The sequence below is a fragment of the Schistocerca nitens genome, chromosome 2, assembly GCF_023898315.1.
Source record: "Schistocerca nitens isolate TAMUIC-IGC-003100 chromosome 2, iqSchNite1.1, whole genome shotgun sequence".
NCBI classification, from domain to species: Eukaryota; Metazoa; Arthropoda; class Insecta; order Orthoptera; family Acrididae; genus Schistocerca; species Schistocerca nitens.
In genome coordinates, this window is record NC_064615.1 from 458,000,675 (window position 1) to 458,013,121 (window position 12,447).

At 47.4% G+C, this 12,447-nt stretch overlaps 2 non-coding genes across 2 annotated transcripts; one reads left to right on the forward strand and one right to left on the reverse strand.

Moving 5' to 3' along the window:
- Positions 1-6,382: 6,382 nt before the first annotated feature.
- Positions 6,383-6,457, reverse strand: Trnat-ugu (transfer RNA threonine (anticodon UGU)). Its single transcript has one exon. It is a non-coding gene; the product is annotated as a tRNA-Thr (tRNA).
- Positions 6,458-11,797: 5,340 nt separating this feature from the next.
- Trnal-caa (transfer RNA leucine (anticodon CAA)) lies at positions 11,798-11,872 on the forward strand. The gene has a single exon. It is a non-coding gene; the product is annotated as a tRNA-Leu (tRNA).
- Positions 11,873-12,447: the final 575 nt, after the last annotated feature.

Below are 12,447 nucleotides of genomic sequence, written 5' to 3' on the forward strand. Positions count from 1 at the left end.
GTGGACCCCCCCAGGGAACGCCTCACACCAGGCGAGTGTAACCCCCATGTTTGCGTGTTAAGACTAATGGTGGTGTACGTGCACGCGGAGAACTTGTTTGCGCAGCAATCGCCGAGGTAGATGGAAAACCGCCTAAAAACGATCCACAGACTGGCCGGCTCACCGGACATCGAAACAAGTCCGGCCGGCCGGCCGGTGTGGCCGTGCGGTTAAAGGCGCTTCAGTCTGGAACCGCGTGACCGCTACGGTCGCAGGTTCGAATCCTGCCTCGGGCATGGATGTGTGTGATGTTCTTAGGTTGGTCAGGTTTAATTAGTTCTAAGTTCTAGGCGACTGATGACCTCAGAAGTTAAGTCGCATAGTGCTCAGAGCCATTTGAACCAAGTCCGGCCGGGGGGATTCGTGCAGTGGACCAGACGCTCCTTCTCAATCCGGAAAGCCGTGCGTTAGACCGCATGGCTAACTGGGCGGGCTAACATACTATGGTAGTGTTAACAGGTACATACTAAATATTTTGGTTTTTAACTTCTCCATACCGAGGATATGCAAGGAAATTATAATTTGTGTACCGTCTCAATCAGAATAGCAAACAGATTAAAATGCTCTTCACTTACAAGTAACGCCACCTACAGACCTTAATTCTAACGTGCGCTTATTTTCAATGTATATTATAGTTAAGTTTTATTTCTACATCAGATTTGATCAATGTATTTAAGATATATTTGAATGAAGAGTTTATATGTGTGTATGACGTCTACTCGTTGAAAATGGTGGCAGCCCCTTAGCAGAGAGTTGATTATTTTACACAAACTGTATTTCAAATTATTTCTGTGTGCAGAAGAGTAATTGAATTTTGTCAACATTAGATAAAGTTCTGAGCAGGTGCTTAAGAATCAAGTTACCTGTGAAGACACAACAATTTACTAGAGGACGCAGCAGTAGTTTATCAGGGAAAAGCTATAGCAGAGGGGATGTAATATCCATCTATAAGGTGCACATTATACAGTAGTATCAGCTCTTCGTTTAACGATTAACACTAAATGTACGCTGCATTTTCTGGTAATGTATTTTGCCATTCTCCGAATATAAGTAGAGGAAATTATCTTTTGGTTTCCCAAAATACAATTTATGTTTCCTCTGCAAAGTTCTATATTGATTCATTCTACCTCTTCCATTCATGTCGATACACGTGTCTCTAGTAAGAGACTATTAACAGAAAGAGTTTATTCGTGATGCAAAACGTCTTTACAGTAACAAATTTTTTCGTAATTTGGGTTACGTGGTAACAATGGTGGGAATTAGCGCATAAGAAGTGCATTCATAAAACACAGTAACTACACTGCGCTATACAATTAAAGAGTCACTTTCTCGAAACCCCACAAGTGGCTCCCAGTGCGACGCAGATGTCTGAAATTTGGCTCAAAGGTGCCTACAAGCTTCCTCCGTAGTGGTGCCTAACGTTACCCTCGGGCTCAGCGACGCTTCAGACAGCGAGGTGTCGACACACGAGAAGTTCATGTGAGACACGATGAAGTGGGTTAATGATGAGACATTGGCGCCTTATTTCACCACAATTCTGCCGAACGCCAGCGTGGGCACGTAACACGATGGGAAAGTCGTCATCACACGCCCTCCTATCCACGTTTCACCCCTGCTATTGACGCCTCTGCTCCGGCCGCTGTGACCGGGCGGTTCTAGGCGCTTCAGTCCGGAACTGCGCTGCTGCTACTGTCGCAGGTTCGAATCCGGCCTCGGGCATGGATGTGTGTGATGTCCTTAGGTTAGTTAGGTTTAAGTAGTTCTAAGTTCTAGGGGACTGATGACCTTAGAAGTTAAGTCCCATAGTGCTCAGAGCCATTTGAACCATTTTGTGGCATGATCATGAGGGAGTGCCATATCGACACATCCCTGAATAAAACGGGAAAGGGTCTGTTTAGGACCCCCACTAGAGCAACACCCGCGGTTAAAAATATCACTGTACAGATAGCCATGCACTCATTTCACTTCTGGCCAATACACGCTGGTTCAGTGATTAGCGGGCCACTTGCCTAGAGCTTGTACTAGGGTTTGTCTCAATGTCCTGCAGAATGAAGGTGAGATGTTTCGAAGTGGTGAATAGGTAACATCATACATAGATTCGACAAAACATATTTCCAATCTCGACTGATTTTCGAAGTACTGGTGAATGAACTGAATACAGGCTGAATGTTAATAACACCGACAAAGTGCAGGGACGGAATGCTGACTGGAAATGGAGGAAGAAAGGTCCTATGAACATGTGTTCAGAAATGCATCGTCGCCACAGTAGATGGCACTGACGAGTGACAGTTCCTCTGACCACATTCCGTGGGATTCTCGTGTGTTACAGGCTGTGTGACTGGCGCAATGTGTAGTAAGCATCAAAATGATCCGGGGTTCATGTCGGGAACAAGCCGACATGGTGTTTGTTTACGGTCAAGCAGATGGAAACCGTCGAGGGGCAGCATAGCTGTACCAAGAGAAGTACAGTCACAGATACGAACCACATCACACAACATTGTGAAATCTTTTTTGGCGTCTGTCTGATGATGGATCTTTTCAAACAGACGAACGTGCAGGGAGGCGGCGGACGCGTACACCAAATGTGGAGGACCGGATTCTACAGGACATTGAGACAAACCCTAGTACAAGCTCCAGGCAAGTGGCCCGCTAACATTGTGTAAACCAGCGTATGGTTATATCTGTCCTGCATGACAACCGCTACTGTCCCTGTCACTTAAAATCTCATGGATTCCACTTTGAACTTCTGTTGTAACGTGCATACCATGCAGCTCTGTACTGTCTTGCGGGACGAATTGTTGTCGTTGCGCGCATACCGTACACTTCCGTACACATGTTCGTAGGACCTTTTTTCCTCCATTTTCAGTCAGGAATCTGTACCTGCAGTTTGTCAGTTTTATTAATGTTTATCCTTATATAGTGTTCATCTAGTGAAATGAAATGTCATATGACGAGGGCCTCCCGTCGGGTAGACCGCTCGCCTGGTGCAAGTCTTTCGATTTGACGCCACTTCGGCGACTTGCACGTCGATGGGGATGAAATGATGATGATTAGTACAACACAACACCCAGTCCCTGAGCGGAGAAAATCTCAGACCCAGCCGGGAATCGAACCCGGGCCCTTTGGATTGACAGTCCGTCGCGATGACCACTCAGCTACCGGGGGCAGACAGTGTTCATCCAGTGATAAATTGTAAGTGAACAGAACATATCACTGTTATCTCGCGCACCTCTATAGTTTTCCAGTCTGATACATTGAAAGGTGCTGTGAGACGATCTTTGTGAATGACATTGTTTCAACTCTGACCGTTAACTCTACCCAGGTGTAAGATGAATGTCAGTTCTGCCCAAACTGTTCTGATATTCCCAAGCAATCGCGACTGGAGTATGGAATTTAGATGTGTCTTGATCAATCATCACGCATGATGGCACTAAGATGTGTAAGACGTGAGAAGCTATGCAAACCTCCTTTGGCTTAGCTTGCGAGGTATATGCACCCACTTCGCGTTGAATAATGGCCGTACTGAAGGATTCAGCCGTATTACAGCAGAAATAATCATTATCGTTCTGGCTAATCGCAGTCTTATATATGGTGCGCACGGAACCTATTGTGCCAATAGCACCGTGAGAAGCTTCCTGTTAGAATCACCGAGTTGAACTGTTCTGAAACTGATAGTAGATAAGTACCCTGATGATAGTTATCTCTTTTATAAAAGTAAATATCACATTAGAGGCAATCTTGAAAGTGAATATCGAATGTATGATGTAATGAAATAATTACTTGCAGATTGTATCAAAATGTTTTTCCAAATAACTTTACGCTTTTTGTTGCTTGAAGTGAGTGTCGGCGTTGAAAATTGTCGTTCCCTGAAGATCTGAGATGGAAAAGCCGATAGATTTTGTTGCTATCCCCTATTGTTCCACGGTATGATCAGTTACACAAGCCCATTATCCACTGTGACGAATAGTAGTAAGAAGCGAAAAACACTCATTTAACTCGTTATACGAAGTTTGCATCATAATCAGCTGTGGTTTCTTTTTTGTTGCCGATATAATGGCCGATACGTTTTCTACCCGGTACCTTCACAGTACTGACGTTCCCTGCCGTTTCCTACAACTGTTTTGTATTCATCAGTGGCGATTTGTTCAGGTATCGCGCCAACTGTTTTTGTGAACATACAGCTTATACCTGGTAAATATTACTGAGTAACAGACGGGGGGAAAACCGGAGAAAGAACCGAGTGAGGTTGAGGTGGCGCAGTGGTTAGCACACTGGACTCGCATTCGGGAGGACAGCGGTTCACACCCGTGTCCGGCCATCCTGATATAGATTTTCCGTGATTTCCCTAAATCGCGGAAAACCTAAATCAGGATGGTCGGACGCGGTTGTGAACCGTCCATGCTGCAGGCAAATCCCGGCATGGTTCGTTTGAAAGCGCACGGCCGACTTCCTTTCCCCGCCTTCCCTAATCCGATGGGAACGATGACCTCGCTGTTTGGGCCCTCCTCCCCCAACCAACCAACCATCCAAAGAAAGAAATAATACTATCTCACACATAAAGTTGATGTTAACAAAATTCCGGGAAATTTAATACAAGTCTCTCTTTACACTGCTCTCCAAAACTTAAGAGCGAGATACATGAAGTAACGTAACACATTAACAGCTCGATAGAAACGATTGAAACTCCGAGAGCATGTTACCAGAGGTGTCCTAGTCGTACACAGAAAGCTAGACTTCGCACGACGTGAGCTCTGCGTGACTGTAGCGCCAAATAGAGCTGGTCCCGCAACACGAGACAGTTGAAGCAGAGGATAAGACAGTGCGTGTCGATCAGCGAGCAGTTACGGTGGTGGCGCTCTTCGTTATAACACGGTGCAGCGACACCATTTCACCATTTGAATAATATTGATTTTTTTCATTAGGAGAGTATCGAAGGACCATCTGTTTTAATTGTTATCCACTTTAAATGGCGTACAAGCTACAATCGCCTCAGTTGTAACTTGTACGCCAATTAAAGTTGATTTGCACTGTGTAGTACGTGTCCAGCATTTGTAAACAAATGTGCTATTGTGTACCGTATTTGTATCATGTAACAAGCATCCGTGAGCAATATGTATATGGACATGACCTTTTGGACAAGGTGCTATGAGTTTTTAAATATTTTAGCGATGACAAACGTTTATAATGTGCTCAGTTTCATCCACTTGACATCTTATGCATGAACTTCAGCGTAAAATGAACACGTTTTACCACGAACAAACGGTTAAGACCTGAAGATGACCGCTAAGACTGTTGAAATCGGTTGTCTTGAACGAAAAATATTTTATGCAATCTTGGCTTTTGAATGGTTTTAAAACCAGAGGTTGAAAATACCGCTACAGTTGTAAGGTTCCTTTACTTAGAACACGACCGGTTTCGGGCTCTTATACGCCCGTCTTCAGGTGTCGTAAATGTTCTGGCATAACCACAAGCGCCGAACGAAGAGGAAGAACGCAAGACCAGGGAAAGCAGTGAGGCGATGTCAGCCAATAGCCCACTGACAAGGACCGCAACACGACAGGAGCGACCTGCAAGAAGGGAATATAAGCGCCGCTCCTGTCAGCGTCGGCCGGACATTATTGTCCCTGCATAGTATTAGCTCGGCCTAACAAAATGGCTCTGAGCACTATGCGACTTAACTTCTGAGGTCATCAGTCGTCTAGAACTTAGAACTAATTAAACCTAACTAACCTAAGGACATCACACACATCCATGCCCGAGGCAGGTTTCGAACCTGCGACCGTAGCGCGCTCGGCCTAACAGAGAGTGTTATGAGAACAATTATTAGTGATCCATATCCATTGCTTGTTTTCACTTTGTCTATAGCGACGAACATTACTAGTTTACATGTCGCCCATCGCTTGCGACACTCTTGTTACTTCGAAGTTTGTCCGGCTGGTCCCGGCGGAGGCTCCAGTTCTTCCTCGGGCATGGGTGTGTGTGTTTGTCCTTAGGATAATTTAGGTTAAGCAGTGTGTAAGCTTAGAGAATGATGACCTTAGCAGTTAAGTCCCATAAGATTTCACACAAATTTGAACATTTTGAACTTCGAAGTTAAGTACTGTCAATCTGCTTTATTGATATGAAGCTATTAATGTTATTAATTGTTGTATAGCATTCCGAGAACGCACCATCCCTTAGGCACCCTATAAGCAACTAGTGGGCACCACCGCACAGTAACATGTCCGAAAGAACAGATATCAGCAGTGACCACAGAGCTCTCTAGAATGAAATGATAATTAAATCAAGACCCTAAGCTGTCGACAGGCGTTGGCATACATCAACGGGGACAGTTGAAAATGTGTGCCCCGACCGGGACTCGAACCCGGGATCTCCTACTTACATGGCAGGCGCTCTATCCATCTGAGCCACCGAGGGCACAGAGGATAGTGCAACTGAAGGGATTTATCCCTAGCGCGCTCCCCGTGAGATCCACATTCCCAACTTCATGTCCACACAGTACATGCATAGTGTCCCTGCCCACTACACACATTACTCATGGCAGACAACCTTACCGAGTGCCATAAGGGTTCGGGCAATGCGTGTGCATCTGCACAGAAGAACAAGGTCAACGGCCGGTTAGCCTTAACTACGTGGAGACGGTATCTGTTCTTTCGGACATGTCCGAAAGATCAGATATGTCCGAAAGAACAGATACCATCGGTGACCATGCAGCTCTCTAGAACAAAATGATAATTAAATCAAGACCGTAAGCTATCGAAGGGCGTTGATATATATCAACGTGTCCGAAAGAACAGATATGTCCGAAAGAACAAAAACCATCGGTGACCAGGCAGCTCTCTAGAACAAAATTATAAATAATGACCCTAAGCTGTCGACAGGCGTTGATATACATTAACGGTGACAGTTGGAGATTTTCTGCCGCGAGTAATGAGTGTATTGGGTATGGCACTACGCATGTACTGTGTGGACATTAAGATGGGAATGTTGGTCTCACGGGGAAAGCGCAAGGGATAAATCCCTGCAGTCGCACTATCCTCTGTGCCCTCGGTGGCTTAGATGGAAAGAGCGCCTGCCATGTAAGTAGGAGATCCCGGGTTCGAGTCCCGGTTGGGGCACAAATTTTCAACTGTTCCCGTTGATGTATGCCAACGCCTGTCGACAGGGTCTTGATAAAAATGCCGCATCAGCCGTGACGTTGTGATTTAGTACTTCTTTACTACTAACTCGGTTCGCAATATATTTATTAGACAGTGTTCTCACATACCACTGACAACGAGGACAGCCCGTGGGGCAACCTGTTCCAACGAAGCTCAAAGTAGAAAGATGGCATGTATCGGGAGTACTAGGAAATGGCGGCGAGATTAGAAATATTATGTCATCAGGATCTCCGATGTAAGTTAGGTTATCCGTGTAAAATGGGAAAAATGTCTGTAATTCCAAAGTGAATTTTAGAAAACAAGAAAGGGTCAATACGAAGAATGAAATTAGATGCAGGGGATAAAGAGTTATCAAAATCAAGGAGAAGATCCAAGAAAAATACACTGAAGAGCCAAAGAAACTGGTACTCCTGCCTAATATCGTGTAGGGGCCCCACGAGCAAGCAGAAGTGCCGCAACACGACGTGGCATGGACTTAAGTATTATCTGAAGTAGTGCTGGATGCTACTGACACCATGAATCCTGCAGAGCTGCCCATAAGTCCGTAATAGTACGAGAGAGGGAGATATCTTCTGAACGGCATGTTGCAAGGCATTTCAGTTATGCTCAATAATCTTCATGCCTGGGGAGTTTGGTGGCCAGTGGAAATGTTTAAACTCAGAAGAGTGTTCCTGGAGCCACTCTGTAGCAATTCTGGACGTGTGGGATGTCTCATTGTCCTGCTGGAGTTTTCCGTGTCCGTCGGAATGCACAATGGACATAAATGGATCCAGGTGATCAGACAGGATGCTTACGTACGTATCACCTGTCAGAGTCGTTTCTAGACGTATCAGGGGTCCCATATCACTCCAACCCCACACGCCCCACGCCATTACAGGGCGTCCTCGGCTTCCACAGTTCCCTGCAGATATGCGGGGTCCATGGATTCATGAGGATATCTCCATACTTGTACACGCTCATCAACTCGATACAGTTTGAAACGAGACTCGGCCGACCAGGCAACGTGCTTCCAGTCAACAACAGTCCTATGTCGTTGTTGACGGGCCCAGGCGAGGCGTAAAGCTTTGTGTCGTGCAGTCATCAAGGGTACACGAATAGGCCTTCTGCTCCGAAAGCCCATATTGATGATTTTTCGTTGAATGGTTCGCACACTGACACTTGTTGATGGCGCAGTATTGAAATCTGCAGCAATCTGCGGAAGGGGTGCACTTCTGTCATGTTGAGCGATTCTCTTCAGTCGTCGTTCTTCCCGTTCTTGCAGCATCTTTTTCCGCAGCAGTCGTGTCGGAGATCTGATATTTTACCGGATTCCTGATATTCACGGTATACTCGTGAAATGGTCGTACAGGAAAATTCCCACTTCATCGCTACTTCGGAGATCCTATGTCCTATCGCTCGTGCGCCGACTATAACACAACCTTCAAACTCACTTAAATCTTGATAACTTGCCATTGTAGCAGCAGTAACCGATCTAACAACTGCGGCAAACACATATTGTCTTCAGAATGAGATTTTCACTCTGCAGCGGAGTGTGCGCTGATATGAAACTTCCTGGCAGATTAAAACTGTGTGCCCGACCGAGACTCGAACTCGGGACCTTTGCCTTTCGCGGGCAAGTGCCCGCGAAAGGCAAAGGCCCCGAGTTCGAGTCTCGGTCGGGCACACAGTTTTAATCTGCCAGGAAGTTTCATATCAGCGCACACTCCGCTGCAGAGTGAAAATCTCATTCTGGAAACATCCCCCAGGCTGTGGCTAAGCCATGTCTCCGCTATATCCTTTCTTTCAGGAGTGCTAGTTCTGCAAGTTTCGCAGGAGAACTTCTGTAAAGTTTGGAAGGTAGGAGACGAGATACTGGCAGAAGTAAAGCTGTGGGTACCGGGCGTGAGTCGTGCTTCGGTAGCTCAGTTGGTAGAGCACTTGCCCGCGAAAGGCAAAGGCCCCGAGTTCGAGTCTCGGTCGGGCACACAGTTTTAATCTGCCAGGAAGTTTCATATCAGCGCACACTCCGCTGCAGAGTGAAAATCTCATTCTGGAAACATCCCCCAGGCTGTGGCTAAGCCATGTCTCCGCTATATCCTTTCTTTCAGGAGTGCTAGTTCTGCAAGTTTCGCAGGAGAACTTCTGTAAAGTTTGGAAGGTAGGAGACGAGATACTGGCAGAAGTAAAGCTGTGGGTACCGGGCGTGAGTCGTGCTTCGGTAGCTCAGTTGGTAGAGCACTTGCCCGCGAAAGGCAAAGGCCCCGAGTTCGAGTCTCGGTCGGGCACACAGTTTTAATCTGCCAGGAAGTTTCATATCAGCGCACACTCCGCTGCAGAGTGAAAATCTCATTCTGGAAACATCCCCCAGGCTGTGGCTAAGCCATGTCTCCGCTATATCCTTTCTTTCAGGAGTGCTAGTTCTGCAAGTTTCGCAGGAGAACTTCTGTAAAGTTTGGAAGGTAGGAGACGAGATACTGGCAGAAGTAAAGCTGTGGGTACCGGGCGTGAGTCGTGCTTCGGTAGCTCAGTTGGTAGAGCACTTGCCCGCGAAAGGCAAAGGCCCCGAGTTCGAGTCTCGGTCGGGCACACAGTTTTAATCTGCCAGGAAGTTTCATATCAGCGCACACTCCGCTGCAGAGTGAAAATCTCATTCTGGAAACATCCCCCAGGCTGTGGCTAAGCCATGTCTCCGCTATATCCTTTCTTTCAGGAGTGCTAGTTCTGCAAGTTTCGCAGGAGAACTTCTGTAAAGTTTGGAAGGTAGGAGACGAGATACTGGCAGAAGTAAAGCTGTGGGTACCGGGCGTGAGTCGTGCTTCGGTAGCTCAGTTGGTAGAGCACTTGCCCGCGAAAGGCAAAGGCCCCGAGTTCGAGTCTCGGTCGGGCACACAGTTTTAATCTGCCAGGAAGTTTCATATCAGCGCACACTCCGCTGCAGAGTGAAAATCTCATTCTGGAAACATCCCCCAGGCTGTGGCTAAGCCATGTCTCCGCTATATCCTTTCTTTCAGGAGTGCTAGTTCTGCAAGTTTCGCAGGAGAACTTCTGTAAAGTTTGGAAGGTAGGAGACGAGATACTGGCAGAAGTAAAGCTGTGGGTACCGGGCGTGAGTCGTGCATCGGTAGCTCAGTTGGTAGAGCACTTGCCCGCAAAAGGCAAAGGCCCCGAGTTCGAGTCTCGGTCGGGCACACAGTTTTAATCTGCCAGGAAGTTTCATATCAGCGCACACTCCGCTGCAGAGTGAAAATCTCATTCTGGAAACATCCCCCAGGCTGTGGCTAAGCCATGTCTCCGCTATATCCTTTCTTTCAGGAGTGCTAGTTCTGCAAGTTTCGCAGGAGAACTTCTGTAAAGTTTGGAAGGTAGGAGACGAGATACTGGCAGAAGTAAAGCTGTGGGTACCGGGCGTGAGTCGTGCTTCGGTAGCTCAGTTGGTAGAGCACTTGCCCGCGAAAGGCAAAGGCCCCGAGTTCGAGTCTCGGTCGGGCACACAGTTTTAATCTGCCAGGAAGTTTCATATCAGCGCACACTCCGCTGCAGAGTGAAAATCTCATTCTGGAAACATCCCCCAGGCTGTGGCTAAGCCATGTCTCCGCTATATCCTTTCTTTCAGGAGTGCTAGTTCTGCAAGTTTCGCAGGAGAACTTCTGTAAAGTTTGGAAGGTAGGAGACGAGATACTGGCAGAAGTAAAGCTGTGGGTACCGGGCGTGAGTCGTGCTTCGGTAGCTCAGTTGGTAGAGCACTTGCCCGCGAAAGGCAAAGGCCCCGAGTTCGAGTCTCGGTCGGGCACACAGTTTTAATCTGCCAGGAAGTTTCATATCAGCGCACACTCCGCTGCAGACTGAAAATCTCATTCTGGAAACATCCCCCAGGCTGTGGCTAAGCCATGTCTCCGCTATATCCTTTCTTTCAGGAGTGCTAGTTCTGCAAGTTTCGCAGGAGAACTTCTGTAAAGTTTGGAAGGTAGGAGACGAGATACTGGCAGAAGTAAAGCTGTGGGTACCGGGCGTGAGTCGTGCTTCGGTAGCTCAGTTGGTAGAGCACTTGCCCGCGAAAGGCAAAGGCCCCGAGTTCGAGTCTCGGTCGGGCACACAGTTTTAATCTGCCAGGAAGTTTCATATCAGCGCACACTCCGCTGCAGAGTGAAAATCTCATTCTGGAAACATCCCCCAGGCTGTGGCTAAGCCATGTCTCCGCTATATCCTTTCTTTCAGGAGTGCTAGTTCTGCAAGTTTCGCAGGAGAACTTCTGTAAAGTTTGGAAGGTAGGAGACGAGATACTGGCAGAAGTAAAGCTGTGGGTACCGGGCGTGAGTCGTGCTTCGGTAGCTCAGTTGGTAGAGCACTTGCCCGCGAAAGGCAAAGGCCCCGAGTTCGAGTCTCGGTCGGGCACACAGTTTTAATCTGCCAGGAAGTTTCATATCAGCGCACACTCCGCTGCAGAGTGAAAATCTCATTCTGGAAACATCCCCCAGGCTGTGGCTAAGCCATGTCTCCGCTATATCCTTTCTTTCAGGAGTGCTAGTTCTGCAAGTTTCGCAGGAGAACTTCTGTAAAGTTTGGAAGGTAGGAGACGAGATACTGGCAGAAGTAAAGCTGTGGGTACCGGGCGTGAGTCGTGCTTCGGTAGCTCAGTTGGTAGAGCACTTGCCCGCAAAAGGCAAAGGCCCCGAGTTCGAGTCTCGGTCGGGCACACAGTTTTAATCTGCCAGGAAGTTTCATATCAGCGCACACTCCGCTGCAGAGTGAAAATCTCATTCTGGAAACATCCCCCAGGCTGTGGCTAAGCCATGTCTCCGCTATATCCTTTCTTTCAGGAGTGCTAGTTCTGCAAGTTTCGCAGGAGAACTTCTGTAAAGTTTGGAAGGTAGGAGACGAGATACTGGCAGAAGTAAAGCTGTGGGTACCGGGCGTGAGTCGTGCTTCGGTAGCTCAGTTGGTAGAGCACTTGCCCGCGAAAGGCAAAGGCCCCGAGTTCGAGTCTCGGTCGGGCACACAGTTTTAATCTGCCAGGAAGTTTCATATCAGCGCACACTCCGCTGCAGAGTGAAAATCTCATTCTGGAAACATCCCCCAGGCTGTGGCTAAGCCATGTCTCCGCTATATCCTTTCTTTCAGGAGTGCTAGTTCTGCAAGTTTCGCAGGAGAACTTCTGTAAAGTTGGGAAGGTAGGAGACGAGATACTGGCAGAAGTAAAGCTGTGGGTACCGGGCGTGAGTCGTGCTTCGGTAGCTCAGTTGGTAGAGCACTTGCCCGCGAAAGGCAAAGG